The sequence below is a fragment of the Camelus ferus genome, chromosome 20 (assembly GCF_009834535.1).
Source record: "Camelus ferus isolate YT-003-E chromosome 20, BCGSAC_Cfer_1.0, whole genome shotgun sequence".
NCBI lineage: Eukaryota > Metazoa > Chordata > Mammalia > Artiodactyla > Camelidae > Camelus > Camelus ferus.
In genome coordinates, this window is record NC_045715.1 from 7,985,431 (window position 1) to 7,992,975 (window position 7,545).

Below are 7,545 nucleotides of genomic sequence, written 5' to 3' on the forward strand. Positions count from 1 at the left end.
GCGTGTGTGTGTATGCACACGCTCACACACAGGTGCACGTGGGTAGTAATGGTGTTGGTATACTAGAGTACATGTTTGTGTATTGTGAATTATGTAACCATATTTGTAGGGCTGGTGGTGAATACCACGTAACGGCTGTAACTACTTCAGGATATTCATCTTGCTATTTATTGTATAAATTCTAATTATAGTTAAGAATTACTAAGGGTTTCTTTTACTGAAATATTTAACAAGGAATAGAATTGCATTACTGTTTAATTTTTAATTCTGCCTTTCTTTTTGAAAAGGCAATTAATTAAAATGCCCAGTAGTTATTTTTACTATTTAAAGGTTTTCACTTTTTCTTTTTACTTTAAATCAGCTTTTTTCCTGTGCAGATAATTATGCAAGTATCTTCCACGCATGCATATTTAATGCTTGTGATCTTTTTTCTTGAAATTGAGTATGAAACTGCTGACTAACTGCTACCTGTGCATACAACTGTAGTTTGGGGCAAGTGAACATCAAATACTTCCTCACCGAAAGTCCTTTTCCTTATTGTCTGACCTAAAGTTTCTTTACAGCCCAAAGTTACCAAAAATAGCCCCCTCTTCTTTTAGGAATATTATTCCTTTACTTGCCATGCTGCTCATTTACCTGTGTTTACTCTGAATGTAGCTGCCTCAGGTTTGCTTGGTTATTATTCAGTAGCCATTTGTTGTGGTTTGATGCCATTATATGTTCAAAACTCTTCTTAATTACAGTTATTTCAACTCACTATATAACAGATTTTTAAAATATTCTATTATTGTCCAACTTTACACAATGTATCTTACCTTAAATTAGTTACAGTAAATGATGCTTCATGGAAAGGCTCATACATACGTTTAGCTGAAGGCAGGGGTTGCAGAATACATTTTCCCATCTTTTGGAAGTGTGCAGAAACCTCATTGTAAGGTAGCTATTTGCACCCACAAAGACACATTGTTTCAGTAATCAGTCATAAAAAGAATGCATTGTATAGCATTTGAACAGTAAAATGAAAACTGCATTTCACAGTAAGAGAAAGTGTATGTCAGTCTTGAAAACATACTAGCCTGGTTTGTTTGTTGTGCTTTTTTTCCAGATGCAAAAAAAAAAAAAACCCCTTTTGAATGGATTAAAGATGCTTGGAGGAGTAGGGAAGAATAGGTGAAGAATCTGAATGCTTTCATGGCCATCAGACTGGTAAAATGTTGATATTTGACCATTCTAAGTATAAGAGGGCTCTCATACATTTCTGGTGGGAGTACAACTAGATCAACCAGGCTAGAGATAATGTGATGATACTGAGTCAAGTTGAGGATGCTCATATCCTAGGCTCAGCAATGTTACTCCTAGGTATATGCCGTAGGGAACTCTAGCTTATATGTACAAAGAAATGTGTACCAGAAGGCTCATTAAAGCTAATTTTGTAATGTTCAAATAGAGTACTGAATGAATACTGAAATTAGATGTATAAAAACATTTAGTATATTCATATAATGTAATACTATATAGCAGTCAATATGAATAAACTAGATGGATTAATATAGACTGATCTCTAATATAATATTTGAAGAAGAAAAGCAAGTTACAGAAGGATAGGCTCAATGCCTTAGCATTTATGTAAAGCAAAAATAAAAATTGAGTGTGCACACAAAGACTTGTAGTTAAACTATAAAAATGTACAAGGGAAACAAAAACATGAACTTAAGGATAGTGATTATCTCTGGGAAAAAAGGAGGGAAATGAGTTTAGGTACATAGAGAATGTTACCTGTACCTATATAGATATAAATATGTAATGTATAATTTATTTTTTTAAAAATAATACCTAAGCAAGGCAGTGTTCAGGAAGAACATGAAGTGATCTCCTTACTGCAAATGAATGAAAGAATAATAAATAAATTTAAAATATATACAGATGAAAATAGATACTATTGATAATGGTACATACATTAATCGTCATATACGTAGTACAGTAGAAATGAAGGTGAAGATTGCTAAGCCTGCTAAAAATTTGATACTTTATTCACTAGATTTTAACCTGGGTAGACTGTATTCAGTTGTGAAAGAGGAAAAAAAGAAAACAGTGACATCCTGGAAATACATTATCATGCATCATATCTCAAAGGTAAGTAGTAGTAATAATTTTTTAGAAATTTAATTTTCTGAGACTAATGCTTCCTTATTAACAGAGGAGCCTCTGTTGATTTCTTCATATTTGATTTTCAGATCTACTTTTGGTAACCTTCATGTAAGGAATAAAAAGAATTATTTTGTCACAAAATCTTAATAAGTACGCTAAAATAATGATCACACTCCCCTGTTTCTCCTTTTTCTTCCCTCATCCTGTTGCATCGTCAGTATTCACCCAGGCACACAAGCCAGACACCCTGGGCCCCAGGCCCCACCCTTTCCACCTGCCCCCACCACATGGGACAGTCATCCTATTGATTTTGCCCCCTGCAGCCTCCACTTCTACTGTGTCACCTTAGGCACCAGCAGCATTAATTTACTTGCAGAAAAGCCCACCAGGCTGTCCACACTGTTCCTCAGTCTGGCCAACCTCCTCCACTTCTCCCCATTTGTCTGCCAGCCTAACTCCAAGCTCACCCAGGTGGCTCTTTACTTTTTGATGCTTGTGAGCTTCCCTCTGCTGCATCATAGTGTATGTTGTGGTCTTTCCTTTCTACTGAACCTGCCCTCCCTGAGGGCAGGAGTGACATCTGATGCTCCTCTGTCCCCCATGTCTAATGCATTACATGAAGCGAGTAGTGTGTACCCGATAAACTGAACTGAAATGAGTAATGACTGATAACCCACATTTAGTACAGACTGCTAATTAAAAAGTACATAGTTATAAATAAATAAATAATACAATAATAAATAAATTTTTTTAGAAAAGCAGGGAGGGTATAGCTCAAGTGGTAGAGTGCATGCTTAGTATACACCAGGTCCTGGATTCAATCCCCAGTCCCTCCTGTAAAAATAAATAAACCTAATTATCTCACACACACCCACCTCTGCTAAAATAAAATAATTAAATAATATAATAATAAATAAAAAAATTTTTAAGTATATTGCACTATGCCCTTGGCAAAATCCTTACCCAAGAACAATTAATTCTCCAGCTGAGTCCTAACTGATTTTCTGTTGTCATTTTAACTCCCCATCACCTTCTGGGATTTTCCTTTTTTCCCTCCTCTCCCTCTTTTAGTCCACCCTCTATACTCTTCTGGACTGAAATAGTTATTTTCTTGTACCTGAGCTGATTTTTCACACAGTTAACTCGATGAGTATACTCTGAGTATTGTGCTGAGTTTTCTAGAGCTGCACTTTTTTGTACTTCTAATTTGTAACTATGCAAATCTAAGGCATGTTCGAATTTAAGGAGGTTCATTAGCTTATAATGTTTACTCTGCAAAGTGTTTGCCGTAAATGAAAAAATAACCTCCCCCACTGACTCCCTGTATGTTGCTTCAGGACTGTCATTAGATACACACCCCCACTCTCAGTGTAGGAACCTGGAATTTAGGTTAATTAATCCTTTCCATTTCTGGGCTACAATGGGGCAGACATAGCTGTGAGTGGCAAATTACACAGTGATGTAACTTGTATGTCCCATTTTGGAAGGTCTTATCTGTGAATATGTCACGATACTGTATACTATTGCATCACCACCCACCAACACACACAAACATGCACACACACACGTACACGTATTGTGAGTTCTCACACTCCATAAGGCGTAAGTTCATCCATATCCAATACTTATTTGACAAGCTAAATCTAACTGCTTGGATTAACACCATCTCCAGTGATTAATCAAAACCACCCTTTTCCCAAAGTGAGTCATGTCCCCAGGTAGTCAGTATGTCACACATTCTACCACCATCTGTACCAATGTCTAGATTCCTTTTATTATTCCTAGAAGGTGCAGACTTTTTGAAATAAAATTTGTCTTGAAAGAGTAAGCATGAGACTAAACTCAATTTATGAAGATTATTTAACACACAGACATTTGCAAAGGAAGACTATTCACATGCAGCTCCAACAACATGTTTCTTTTTGAACATTCATCATTCATAAAAGCTAAGTATTAAGAACTATTATTGGTAAGTTTTGTTCACATAGAAAAATGTTCCAATTTATCTCTCATAAAATCCTGTCCATTTAAGAACCAAGAATCAAGGTGGAAAGAGATGGACAAACTATCCAGCGGTTCTCAAAATGTGTGCTAGGCATCCCCACCACCTTTTGGGGGGCCCACAAGGTCAGAGCTCTTTAGATAGTAATACTGAGATGTTATTCACCTTTGTAAGTCTCACTGTCCCATGTGTGTATGGTGCTAGTTCCCAAAGGCTACATGACCTGTGATATCACGATCAACGTATTTGACTGAATGAAGAGAAGATATGAGAATCCAGCTCTTTACTCAGGCCACACATTAAGGAGATTTGTCAAAATGCAAAACTTTGCTATTCTTCTCCCTCATTATTTTTGTTTTGGAAAATAGTTATTTTTTATTTTAAAAATATTACTTAGGTTGATGAAATGATTTATTTTTGTTATTTTAAATGAGTTAATAAGAAAATATTGAAATTTTTCTCTTTTAATTTCTGATACAGTAAATAAATATTGGTAGATACAACCTGCACTTTAAAAATCTCTCTGAGATTTCCTAAGACCAAAAAGTTTGAGAAGGGCTGAACTATATAAATAGGTGGGTACGTTAATGTCAACTTGGAAATGTTCTCCCCTAAAAAACATTTTTCAAAACAGTGTTTCAAAAGATGTGTTCCATGACCCAGAGGGGAGTTTTCCATACAGAAGCCTCTTGGTTGGCTATCAGTTGGCTGCACCTGGGCTAGTTTCCACCCCACCTTATCTTTAACATCCTCTGTAGCTCTCTTTAGGCAAACAAAGCAGAAGGGGCTTGGAGGGGGCCTGCAGGCCCCACAGGAGTTATTCTTGGAAAAGGCTTTCCCTGAGTTCTGGGCCTCCTCAGAGCTTTAGCTCTTAAAGCAAGTGCCTCCAAAGGAGGCATTTTTTGCCTCCTGTCTAAACCTCATCCTATTTGAGCTCTCTTGGGAGTAAAAGCAGCCATCTGAAATATATATCTGATTTCTGACTATATCAGAATTACCTGGGACGCATTTTAAATATAAAGACTCCAGGCCCCAATCCAGACCTAAGGAATCAAAAGCACAGGGCTGAGAGGAGCATGTCCATTCTCTTTGACAGACTCTCCCCATGATCCTTGGCATGCAGTCTCCAGGAGGCCACTGTTGAGGTGCAGGTCACCCAGAAAAGAAAGGAGGGTCCCTGTTGAGGGTATCACCTTCACACAGGAGCACAAAGCAGGCAGCATGTGCCTTGAGACACAGGGAAGCCCCTGGCTGGGGCAGCGCCCAACACCTACCAGTGAAGTCAGGCCTGCGCAGGTGCCCAGGCACACAGGGTCTGACGAGGAGAGGAGAGCCAGGTGCCACAGGGCCTTGGCGGAGAGTATATGGGTTCAGAATGGTGACTGATGAAGAAGAAGAGAAAGAAAGGGAGATGAAGAGGGGGAAGTATCATGGCAAGAAGAGGAAGGTTCCAGCAGTTAGGGTCCAAAAGTGCTGAACTATGATTTTCCTCCCACAGTTTTGATTAGAGCCAGCCCTAAGCTTTGGTGGAGTCAAGAGCCAATGCAGACTTGATAAGCCCCCAAAAGTCTTGCTCTGATTCAGACTCAGAAGATATAAACAGAATTTTAAAAGCCAGAAAGAGTGATCACATAAATAAGACCTAGAAAGATCATGTAAATAGGCACTAAAATGGGCTTGGAAAAAAATCAGATCTAAATGAAAGCCTTTCACATGCAGTGTTTGGAGGAGGAAAGCCTCTGTCTGCATATTCTTCCAGCTCAGGGTCCAGGAAGCAGGAGGCAGAGGAAGAAGACACTAGGCCTGGTTATTTACCATTACCCATTGCTGGGCCCATTATAAAAAACCCATCCAGAAATAACCCAAGAGTGTTTATAGCCTTTATTAGTCTTTGCTGTTAGTTACTGCCTTTAATTAGAGTCAATGACGCTTCAATGTAAAATAGTTTAAGGTATAGCCAGAGGCTGAGTCCTAACCCTCTCTGATCTTTTCAGTTGTACTCAATTTCAGGTTTCTTACAAAGTCGGGTATGACCTGGCCTCTCTTTCTTTGGCTCCTCCTGTACCTGTAATCATTAGGCCATTCACTTATTGTTGGTTTTTAAGATAAACTGTTGCATTTCAGCGAAGGCCTAATGAATTTGGAAGAGATAGTGAACAAGGTAAAATCTGATTTATTGGGATGATTTTTGGTTGCCTGAATACTTTTCAGCCTTCACTTATTTTTATTTCAGGAACAAGGCTGGCTTGCTCTAGTAAGCCTTACTCAAATTTTGCAACTCATTTACAAGTTGAAATCTGTGTGGCAAAGAACACGTTTTGTAGCATAGGCAGTTTTGATAACAAGCAGAAGTAAGAGGAACTCAATTTCGCCCAATATATAGTGCTTTACAAAGCTCTTTGCTTTCTTTGCCTCAGCCTTCCCCATTCAAGAAAAGATAGGAAAAGAAAATAAAAAAAATTGTTTACCTTGTACGGGTCTTTCAGAAGATGGACTGCAGAATTATAGAATGCCTAATGAAATGCACAATTCCTTCTTCATTGGCTTGCTGCTGAAAAAGAACCACCTTGCTCATATTTGGAAGATAGAAGACGCTTTTGATTACATCCGTTCTATTTAATAAGTAACCTTTCCTGTGCTTTCAGCAGTAGATACTCTGAGACATCTTCCATAAACACTTTTTTCTTTCCAAATCAGTTCTTAGCATGCTTTACATATCTGTAAGACATCACTAGTTTTGTAAAAGTATGCAACATCAGTGATCCAGATGGTCAGAACCATCAATGTCTCATTTTAGGCTGAATTACTATCTTTCCTTTTGCTCCCCATCTCAAAGGATCTTTCGCGTGGTAGATCCTCATGGAATAGCAGATAAAGGATTTTGTGCATCAATGCCCTGCATAGTGAACCAGTTGACTGTGACCTGAGGATGAAGTCTTTTGGGTTATTCAGAGAGTTCTGTACAGAGTACACATCACATGCTCAAGGTGAGTGAAGTCCACAGTATAACAGGGACCCCAACTTATGTCTCCTGTGGGGAGGTAAGGAGGGGGATCCTGGAGCACCGTGAAGTGTTCTGCACTCCACAACGGCTCATCCCCATAGACCCATTGGGACAAGGAGGACGTGAGAACTCCATGTTCTGTCTCTCTTGAGATCACTCTAGAATTAGTTATATCTTCTCCCAGTTTTTTAAAATCTAACATTTGTTTCTCTGAAATTTTACTTTTTAGTTATTTCCTTATATCTTATATTTTATTATTTTCTAGCCAGGCATTAACTTATTCACTCACTCAACAAACATCTGTTGAGTATCTACCCTGTTTTGAGATGGGAAATCTGTTAGTTTCTTTACAACTACTATACATTTGATTCAGGCAGGATTCTGGATCTTG

The 7,545-nt window shown here is 38.2% G+C and overlaps 1 long non-coding RNA gene across 1 annotated transcript; it reads left to right on the forward strand.

Moving 5' to 3' along the window:
* The first annotated feature begins 1,100 nt into the window (after nt 1-1,100).
* Nucleotides 1,101-7,125, forward strand: LOC116658200. Its single transcript, XR_004313422.1, has 3 exons — nt 1,101-1,206; nt 2,039-2,133; nt 6,987-7,125. It is a non-coding gene; the product is annotated as an uncharacterized LOC116658200 (long non-coding RNA).
* The last annotated feature ends 420 nt before the right edge of the window (nt 7,126-7,545 follow it).